The sequence below is a fragment of the Camelina sativa genome, chromosome 7 (genome assembly GCF_030686135.1).
Source record: "Camelina sativa cultivar CO46 ecotype springtype chromosome 7, ASM3068613v1".
Taxonomy (NCBI): Eukaryota; Viridiplantae; Streptophyta; class Magnoliopsida; order Brassicales; family Brassicaceae; genus Camelina; species Camelina sativa.
Window position 1 is genome coordinate 22,405,011 of NC_141886.1, and position 9,638 is coordinate 22,414,648.

Consider the following 9,638-nt stretch of genomic DNA (forward strand, 5'->3'; position numbering starts at 1 on the left):
AGATCATCCTTAGTGACTCCTTGGCCAAGAACTTTACTTGTCTCAATATCCTGAAAATGAACATTGTTAGGTCCAAAAATAGCATAACAATTTAAATCAGTAGTAGCCCTTTTAACTGATAAAAGATTAGAAGTAAACTTAGGCATATAGAAAGCATTAGTATTTTTATCAAACAATTTTAATTTTCCAATTCCTTCAACAGGAATTTTCTCACCATTTGCTATAATGACACTAACAACAGTCAGTTTAATTTCAATAATTAACTTATGGTCACTAATCATATGATGTGATGCACCATAATCAACAATAAGTGGTTTGGTGTTTTTAAAAGATAGAAAGGAGTTACCAGATGCCTCTTTGAGGGCTTTGATAAGTGCATCAAGGTCAGCTTTTCTCACTAGGTCATATGAGGCTGCTAGTGCGGCTCCATTGACTTCAGTACCTTGAGCCTTATGTTCGAAGGTTGAAGTTTCTCCAACCATCACCGCCTGATGTGCTCTTGGTCCTCCATGATGTGTGTTTGGGCGGTTGATACGGAGGTGTGGGTGGAGGATCCAACAACGATGCTTAAGGTGACCAGGCTTCTTGCAATGATCGCAAATGGGAGCATTCTTGTCGTCGTACTTGTAGTACCCTTTGTTTGCGGAAGCAACTTCCACCTTGTTGGCAGTTACTAGCTCCCCTTTGCCTCCAAACAGCCCCATAGAACCATGTTCCTTTTTGATCTGGTTGCATACATCATCAAGACTTGGTAGTTTCTCTGACCGCAAGATGTGCTTGATAAGATCATTGTAGGATGGATTCAGAGTTAGAAGGAGTCCAAACACCTTATCCTGCTCTCGTCGTTCATTTAAGATGGCTAGATCAATGGTTCTGGGACGGAGCATCTCTAGTTCAGCCCAAAGAGATCACAAAATGTTTGGTAAACTCCATTTCTTCTTGGCTAAGATTGTTGATGGCCCTCTTGATTTCAAAGACTCGGTTTAAGTTGGTGGTTTTGCCGAACACCGTTTGGAGAGTATCCCATAAGTCTTTGGCCGTCTCGTAGTAGGAGTATGCTTCAAGAATAGGGGCATCAAGAGAGTTTTGTATAAGAGCCAAAACACTTTGGTCTTCTTGAAACCATTTTTCTTCACCACCAAGGACAGCTTCTTTTCCATCTCCTTGAGTGGTTGCTTCTTTAGAAGCCTCGCTTGTGGTGATATGGGACCATAGCCCACGGCCCATAAAGCCGTTTTTGTGGTTCTTGCCCACAACAAATAGTTCTCTCCCTTGAGAGTAACTGGAATAATCAAGGTTTTGTTACCTTCCATAGTAAACGGACCGTTGGTTAATGATATTGTCCAACGGTTAAAGAGAAGTGTTTAGGAATTTGAAGATGAATGAGTGAGTATAGGAACTAAGAAGTGAAAAATGATGAGTGTGTTTAGAAATAGGAGCGAACTCGCTCTGATATCATGTAAGTTTTAGAGTATATGGAGTGTAATGAGATGAACACAAGTGAAGAGAGATTGCGAGAGAGAGAGAGAGTGTGTAAAAGCGTAAAGTGTAAAGGAGAAGAAGGATTCTCTCTTCTTACTTCATTTAGTTCCTAGGTACATTCTAATTATAAACTTTACAAAGAGGAATATGATGTACAAAGATTCTATGCACAATTATCCTAGGTGAAAGTGACATGTCTAAGCTTATACAAACATGTGACTTTCTTATTCTCCCACTTGCCAAACTCGCCAACGGTTATATAGGAAGGATCTAGATAGTTGACTATTCTTCTCTCTCAAGTGGGTTGTGAGGCTTCTCTTGGGCTTCATGGCCTAAAGGCCAACTGGTACGGATGACCCTCCTTTCACGTGTACGAATGAGTGTTGTACGTACATCGGTTCTTCATGATCCTAACTTATAAGGTGTGATCGTGGAATCAAGACAAAGAAGAGGAGGATGTTCTAGGGAATCGATTGGTTGTTGTCTAGCATTGCTAGGTTGCTATAGTTGGGTCATTAGAAACATTGCTAGGTTGCTGGTTCTATGATTCCTGTAGGTTGATTTTTGGATATTGTTTATGTTACAATTATTGGATTATTATTGGATATTGGTATTGGTTATTTCCGCTGTTGATTGTGGTTATGGTTAGGTGGCTAGTGGGTATAGGACCACTAGTTGTAGTCTACTTATTATTATTATTACTATTACTATTATTTATTATTTAAAAAAAAATACGGGTCGAGTCGTTTCAGTTTGGTATTAGAGCCCTTACGGTTCTAGGTTTGGGTTCACTAGGCTTTGTGTTGTAGATATTTGGGATTGCATGTCTTGATTGATTATGTGAGTTAGTCAATTGTGTGTGGCATGGAGTCCTAGAACATCCTCTTCGAGCATGCAGTGTGATTCCACGGTGAGTTTATGTTTTTGTGTTATGTTAATTGCGTGCTTAGCCTTCTGTTCATGGTAGTGCAGATGGTTAGAGGGGATGCTGTTGCTGGTCATGGTCGTGGACGCGGACGTGGTCGTGGTAGGGGCAGAGTCCCAGCGGTTAGTGAGACTGCGGACCAGAGTGTGACAGCTGAGGGTGTTGGCGAGTCGCAGGGTGTCCAGGAGGTTTTCATGAGTGTGGCCGGAGGGGCGGTGTTGATGCTCCAGTGGCCGGTGATGCTAAGGTCCCGGGTGTGGGAGTCCCAGCGGGTGGAGTCCGTGGTGTCGATCTTGCGGGCTTGCTAGCATAGATGTTAGAGCGGTTACCGGGAGTGGTACCGGATCCGGCACCAGTAGTGCCGCTAGTGGCAGCGGGGGTGCAGCAGCCAGTGGCTGCGGATGTAGGGGTTCACTCTCGTTATGTCAGTATGCTGAGAGAGATGAACGATATTGGTACCAAGCGGTTTTCGGGAGGTACTGATCCTACTGTTGCTGATGCGTGGAGGGCGAGAGTGGAACGCAATAACTAGTCTCTCAGATGTCCTGAGGAGTTTTGGGTTGATATAGCGGTTCACAACCTTAATGGGGATGCTCAGTTGTGGTGGAGTTCTGTGGCTGCTAGGAGAGTGCAGAGGGAGATGTCTTGGGCTGACTTCGTCTTGGAGTTCAATCGCAAGTATTTTCCTAGAGAGGCACTAGATAGGTTGGAGGTGCAGTTCCTTCAGCTAGCTCAGGGGACTCGGTCAGTGCGGGAGCTTGACTTGGAGTTCAGTCGACTTCTGAGGTATGGGGGTCGGGCTATGGAGTCTGAGTAGGCTCAGATCATGAGGTTTTTGAGGGCCCTACATGACGACTTGAGGGTTCACTATAGAGGGCGGAGTTATGCTACGCGTGTAGAGCTGGTTGAGACTGCGGCAGAGATCGAGGAGGACATCCAGACATAGTCAGCCTAGTAAGGTTCAGCATCATGGAGGTTCTAGCAAGGGCGGCAAGCCAGCGCAGGGAACCAAGAGGAGGTGGGAGGCTATGCAGAGGCCGAGTGGTGCGAGTTACTTCGGGTGTGGGAGCAAGGATCACAGGGTTGCTAGTTGTCCCAAGAGGAGTGCTTCGATGGTAGCGGCTCGTGTATGCTATCATTGAAGGGAGCCAGGGCACATAAGGCTCTTCTGTCCCAAGTTGCAGCCGGTGGCAGTGGCAGCATTATAGCAGGTGCAGCCAGAAGGGCAACATGTGGCACGGATTGAGCAGGCGCCACGGGTTTACACGACTGCAGAGACTGGTGGAACCAGTGCCGGAGCGATCACAAGTATAATTTCTGGTACTCTGTCTTTGTGAATTCTTAGTAAGTTTAGATTTTATGTTTGCCTGTGATAAAGCGTTAGGTTCTCAACACATGGGGTTTGTGTAGGGACCTTGTTGGTGGGCGGGTTTAATTCCCACGTTATGTTTGATTCTTGAGCTACTCATAGCTTCATTACACCAGAGTGTGTAGAGAGTGCAAATATTAGAGGAGATCCCGAAGAGCAAGAGGGAGTGGTCAGAGTTGCTGGAGGCAAATTTCTGAGAGTTATTGGACGGGCGAGGGGTATCGATATTCAGATCGCAGGAGAGTCGTGGCCAGCGGATTTGCTTATCAGTCCAGTTGAGTTGTATGTCGTTATCTTGGGGATGGATTGGCTGCATTGGCATATGGTGCATCTTGATTGTCATCGGGGTAGAGTGGAGTTTGAGCGTCCAGGAGGGAAGTTGGTTTTTCAGGGTATTAGACCGACTTCAGGGAGTCTCATGATCTCGGCCATGCAAGCTGGGAAGATGATCGAGAAGGGCTGTGAGGCTTATTTGGTTACTATTTCTATGCTAGAGTCAGTAGGGCAGTCTACGGTTAGCGGTATTCAGGTTGTGGAAGAGTTTTAGGATGTATTCCAGTTGTTGCAGGGGTTACCACCTTCTCGGTCTGATCCTTTTACGATTGAACTGGAACCAGGAACGACACCGTTATCCAAGGCTCCTTACAGGATGGCTCCAGCAGAGATGGCCGAGCTGAAGAAACAGTTAGAGGATTTGTTAAACAAGGGATTCATCCGTCCTAGTGTATCACTATGGGGAGCGCCGGTGTTATTCGTTAAGAAGAAGGATGGGAGTTTCCGCTTGTGTATTGATTATAGGGGTCTGAACCGGGTCACTGTAAAGAACAAGTACCCTCTTCCCAGGATCGATGAGTAGTTGAATCAGTTAAGGGGTGCTACTTGGTTCTCCAAGATAGATCTGTCGTCAAGTTATCATCAGATTCTGATAGATGAGGCAGATGTAAGGAATACTGCGTTCAGGACGAGGTATGGGCATTATGAGTTTGGGGTGATGCCGTTTAGGTTGACCAACGCACCAGCAACGTTTATGAGGTTGATGAACATCGTGTTTCAGGAGTTTCTGGACATGTCTGTCATCAATTTCATCGATGATATCCTGGTATATTCTAAGAGCCCTGAAGAACATGCAGTGCATTTGAGGGCAGTTTTGGAGAAGCTGTGGAAACATAAGTTGTTCGCTAAGTTGAGCAAGTGTAGTTTCTGGCAGCTTGAGATGGGTTTTCTGGGTCACATTGTGCCTTCAGATGGAGTTTCTGTAGATCCGGAGAAGATTCAGGCTATCATGGATTGGCCTAGTGATAACTCTGTAATTTACATGTTTTAAGCATCACTTTTTGTCCATATTTTGCATTGCTTCTACCCTAACCTTAGCATTTTTAGGTCATTTACTGTAGAAATCCACATTTAGGCCATTTAGGGTGTTGCATTCTTGCATTTGCATATTTTGGATGAAAACTGGTGCTTAAGAGCCGGAAACGGGGAGAAACAAGGTCAAATCCGAGCATGTACCCGAAGGAGCTATGGAGCAGGAAGAACAGTCCGAACACCAACCCGATCGAAGAAGATCTAAGAACAGAAAGAACAATCGGTGGACCTACTCCAAGAGCAACCCGAGCACATCCTCGTGCACCCCATGGAGCAGACCCTCGGGCAGGACTGTGAAGCTAGGGTTAATGGGTTTCCATATATAAACCCCCTCTTCTTCCTCCCGCCCTAGCACGCCGCAGACCCTCAGAACAGAGAGCGAGAGCTTCTGGGAGAGAAACTGGGTGACTCAAACATTTTTCTATATTTGTTAGGATTTAATTTACTTCTTTTTGTTATTGTTTTAGATTTCTACTTTGCATTCTTCTCTTCTACTTTATATTTTAATACAATGCAATTTTTGTTCTTCTATGCTTTTATGTTTTCTACAATGAAATCTGAGTAGTGAAGTAGAGTTTCTAGGGATGGGATAGACGATTTTGTGTTCCTGATCGGTTATGATGTCTTAGTTTGATTGTTTATGTTTTATAAATTCCCTTCTAGATTGGTGTTCTTAATGCTATCAACAAACCGAGAGGGTGAAATTAGATCTAGGGTGTTTTTCCACTGAGAGGTGTAGATGAAATGCTTGAATCAATCAATGCTAGAGATTTACTCACTTAGCCTAAGATATTAGATGAGTAAGGGGTTTATTGAAAATAATGAATCGGTTTGTATTGCCTGCTTGTTCATGTTTCTCCAACGAGAGTTGGGTAGGGGAGTGATTAAGGTTGATTGTTTCTATCATGAGAGTGTTTTAACAAGATTTTAGAGATTCATTGTCTAGGGAATATTTGCTTGAGGCATGTAGGACATCCATATTGGTCAGGAACACTTAAAAGTCGATTACCCCATCCTTAGGAGCTTTCGTATTTAGATTGATTACATTTTTATTCATAACTCGATCACTTACCCGAACAGGTACACGATCACCTGCTTCGAGTATATCTTCGAGCTGTTCTTGCTTTTCTTCTTTACTCGATCACCCCACTCGATCCAGTACTCAAATGCTTGCATCGAGTGCTTAGGTCGTGTGGTTCTTATTTATTTGCTTTCTTTTATTTATTTTAGGATTGTTAGATCAAACCCATTTATTGCTTGGCTTGACTTGCTTGTTTCTGATCGCATCTTATCTGCTAGCATAACAACTGTTTGGATTGATAACCCTTTGTACTACAACTGCATAGGGAATTGATACCCTGGGTGAAAACTTTATTATCAATTTGGCGTCGTTGCCATTTGGTTGAATTTAATTTGCTACGTTTAAGATTTCAGCACTTGCTAGATCAAGTTCTTTAATACACTTTGGTTAGGTACTGACTTGTTTGCTTTCATGTTTGTTTGTTTTGCATTTCAGGTACAACCCGAATACCCACCCGACCCGTCACTCGATCACCTGGATCGAGTTGATCCTCGTGTACTAACTTGGTCAGCTGATTGTACCTTCAGCTCCTCAAGCAAGGACCAACATAGGAGCAGGAGATGCTCCATCTACTCACACTCAAAGACATGGCATTGTGCCACCTGCTGTCCAGAACAACAATTTTGAGATCAAGAGTAGTCTCATCCATATGATACAGAGCAACAAGTTTCATGGTTTGCCAATGGAGGACCCATTGGACCATTTGAATGAGTTTGATAGGCTTTGTAGCCTAACCAAACTCAGACTTTTCCCATTCTCTTTGGGTGACAAGGCACACATCTGGGAGAAATCACTCCCCAAGGAGTCCATAACCACTTGGGAAGCGTGCAAGAAGGCGTCTCTAGCCAAATTCTTCTCCAACTCCAGAACCATAAGGCTGCAAAATGACATCTCCAGCTTTGTTCAGAAAAACAATGAGCGTTCAGTGAAGCTTGGGAACGTTTCAAGGGATACACTACCAGATGCCCTCATCATGGTTTCAGCAATGCTTCATTGCTAAGTACACTATACCGAGGAGTGGTCCCTAAGATACGGATGTTGCTGGACACCGCAAGCAATGTTAACTTCCTCAACAAGGATGTCGATGAAGGTTAGGATCTAGTGGAGAACTTGGCTCAATCTGATGGGCATTACAATGAGGAGTACAATCGCGCTGTGCGATCTACTGGAGAGGAAGACGCCAAGTACAAGAGGGACATGAAAGCCCTCAATGAAAAGCTCGATAAGCTCCTCAACCAGCAGCAGCATGTCCATGCAATATAGGAGGAAGAGCAGTTTCTACAACAAGATGGGGAGAATGCTCAGCTACAGGATGTGAACTACATCAACAACCAAGGAGGTTACAACAAAGAGTACAACAAGTACAAACCAAATCCGAATCTATCCTACCATAACCCAAATGTTGCAAACCTTCAAGACCAAGTCTACCCATCCACCGTTCAAGGAAACCAGCAAAAGCCTTTTGTTCAATACAATCAAGGCTATGCCCCTAAGAAGCAATATTTTGGCAATTACCACCAACCAATTGCACCACCTGGATTCCAACCACAGCAAGGCCCGCAGAACCAATCCCAAGAAGCTGAACTTCGCGGCCTAATTCAACAGATGCTCCATAACCAAGCATCTGCTGCTATGAACAACGCAAAACGGTTTGCCGAGATGAGCAACAAGATCGATTCTGGATACAACGACTTGGCTGCTAAGTATGACTCTCTCAACACCAAGCTGAGATACCTCGAGGGCCACCACAACAACCAACCACCTCCAAAGATCAACCAGCTTCCAGGTAAAGCTGTTCAGAACCCAAAGGATTATGCCACTGAGGACAGTGATGTTCAAGATGGGGAGGCTATGGATCATTCTGGGATGAATGAGTACCAGTACTACATATCCGAGTATGAACCAGAGCCTTTACCCGAGGAGACTGATTGAGTCGATGATCGAGCACAGGTTCGAGAATCACAAATCGAAAAACCACCCGAGGCAGAACCTGATGACGGTGATCATATAATACATCGAGTAGATATTCAGATGACAGATCAACCTCAACTGCTTGTACCAAAAGAAGGGGAACTAGAGAAAAAGTTCAATGCTGCTCTTGACATCCAATTAGAGGCGCTTGCAGAGCGTATGGCAAAGCGAAAAGCTCCACCTCCTAAGCTCTTGCCACCACACAAACTTCGAGGGGAAATAACCAAGGAGGCAACTCAGCTGTAGATTGAGGTTAAGGAAGGTGTCAAGGAAATTGGGAATGCAATATTGAGGAGTGGAGTGTGCTTAGATCCTGAGCTATGAATCAAGAATAAATTGGAGGACCCCGACTCTTTTACTCTGCCGTGTTCAATAGGACTCCGGCTTTTCGACAACTGTTTGTGCGATTTGGGAGCTTCAGTCAGTATCATGCCACTGTCAGTTGCCAACAAGATGGGTTTTAGCAGTTTTAAACCTAGTAGTCTGTATTTGGTTCTAGCTGATAGAACAATCAGACACCCCATTGGCGTTCTGGAAGACTTACCTCTCAGGATTGGAAGAGTGGAAGTTCCTACTGACTTCATGATCCTTGATATGGATAAGGAACCAGATGATCCACTGATCCTAGGAAGACCATTCTTGGCAACAATGGGAGCAGTGATTGATGTGAAATATAGGAAGATCAGAATTGAGCATGGAGAGCATTTCAAGATGGAATTCAGCGTCAGGAAAGGAATTAAAAGGCCAACTATTGATGGTCAAGCTTTTTCCACCAAGACAAAGCAAAGGGAAGAGTCAAGCATCTTAAAGAAGTCAACACTACATTTGCTGTGGAACCAGGACAAGACCAGGGGGATTGGTTGAGCCAGAACTTCTCTCTTCTAAAACCCATGCTTAAAGAGCATGAAGAGTCAAGCTTAGTGACTTTAAACAAGCTCACTTGGGAGGAAGTCCTAAAGGTATCTTTTTTTTTTTCATTTATTTATTTGTTTACTTTGTATTATTTTCGATTTTTACATATTTATCATTAAAAACAAAAAAAAAAAAAAAAAAAAGGAAATTTTGGGGAACCCGAGGCTCTACCCGAATCCGTACCCGACGCGCCTGGTCGTGTCCCCCTTCGAGTGGCAAGTGGAGTCCAAAGTCCAAGTTGCTAACCCTCTTCTATTTAAAAGGGACTAGAACCCTTCTCTCTCAGCAGCACAAATCGATAAGTCTCTCAACCCTAAAAGCTTTTTGCATTCCTACTTTCTATTTTTCTCTCAAGAGAATCGAGACTCTTCAATTTCTCAGGAACTAACCCTACTAATCTTGAAGTTTAGCTTTTCTCTCTTTTCAAGGATTCACTAATGGCACCAAATATGAAGACCTACCAAAAGAAGGGGAGCAGATCAACCTCCGCCGCTGCCATAACCGGAGGTGAAGCCGCCAAAGCTCGTGATTCC

General features: G+C 44.1%; 1 non-coding gene across 1 annotated transcript; it reads right to left on the reverse strand.

Annotated features, from left to right (window-relative positions):
* Window positions 1–7,096: 7,096 nt before the first annotated feature.
* LOC147941580 (small nucleolar RNA R71) lies at window positions 7,097–7,202 on the reverse strand. Its single transcript, XR_015562953.1, has one exon. It is a non-coding gene; the product is annotated as a small nucleolar RNA R71 (small nucleolar RNA).
* Between the last annotated feature and the right edge of the window lie 2,436 nt (window positions 7,203–9,638).